Below are 1,240 nucleotides of genomic sequence, written 5' to 3' on the forward strand. Positions count from 1 at the left end.
TTTCTATGTTTAATTTTGGATGTTTTATATTCCACTTCATCTGCTATTATGAATTATTCTATACATCTCTTTAAAAAACACCTTTTGATGGTTTTAACTGTTTACAAGACATTTAAATAATCTATTATATCATCAAATATAATTATATTACTTCATATTTTTGTAAGGAGCATACAAAATATCCCAAATTTCTCCTTCATATCCTTTTTGCTATTGTAGTCATATATGTTTACATAGGCTATAAACACAACATATTACTACTATTTTGCTTCAAATAATGATGTTTTAGAGCAATTATAAGTGAGACGAAAAATACATTCGTTTTATCATTTTAACGTTTTATTTTCAATGTGCTTCATTTCTTTAAATAGATCCATTTCTGACTTATGTGACATTATTTTCCTGAATAATTTCCTTTAATATTTTTTGCAGTTATCTGCTGATGATACATTTCCTCGATTTTTTGTTGAGAAAGTATTTCACTTCCTTCATTTTCTTTTTTTATTTGAAATGATTTTAGACCTACAGAAGAGTTACTAAGATAGTACAGAGAGTTTCAATATGTCTACACTCCTTTATTTTTGAAGGATATTTTCTTTGGGTGTAGAATTCTGGATTGGCAGGTTTTACATCTTTTCTAGTGCTAATAAAATGTCATCACATTTTCTTACTACTTACATAATCCCTGACAAAACAGTTGTAATTCTTATCTTGTTCCTCTGTAGGTTATGTGTTTTCCCCGTCTGATTGCTTTCAAGACTTCTGATTTTCCACATTTAATAATGCACTTATTATTCTTAGGTGTTTTTTTTGTGTGTGTGTTTTACCAGCATGAAGTTCCCTGACCTTGAATTTGTGGCTTGATATTTTCATTAACTTTAGAAATTAATTTTGTAAACTCTGTAGCACTTACATTGTCTAACATTGCTCTTCCCCAGTCTCTTTCTCTCTTCCTTCTTGGATTCCATTAAGCATATGTTAAATTATTTAATATTGGGCCGAAAGAAGGCCGGGGTTGCCTTTAGCCTCGATGCTTGCAGATTGGGCACCCAGGGGCGAAGGCCTTGGGTCAGGAGCCCTCCCTCCAACCTTGGAGGCTGCCCTTATCCAGCTCCCCGGCCCCCCCTCCCGCACCACCACCCCCAGCTTACAGAGGGGGAAACTGAGGCACATAGCAGGTCAGTATAACACGGGTGATCCATCTGCTCTCCTACGTATGGCCTCTTGGGTGATGTCCAGG

The sequence above is a fragment of the Hipposideros armiger genome, unplaced genomic scaffold (genome assembly GCF_001890085.2).
Source record: "Hipposideros armiger isolate ML-2016 unplaced genomic scaffold, ASM189008v1 scaffold_1049, whole genome shotgun sequence".
NCBI classification, from domain to species: Eukaryota; Metazoa; Chordata; class Mammalia; order Chiroptera; family Hipposideridae; genus Hipposideros; species Hipposideros armiger.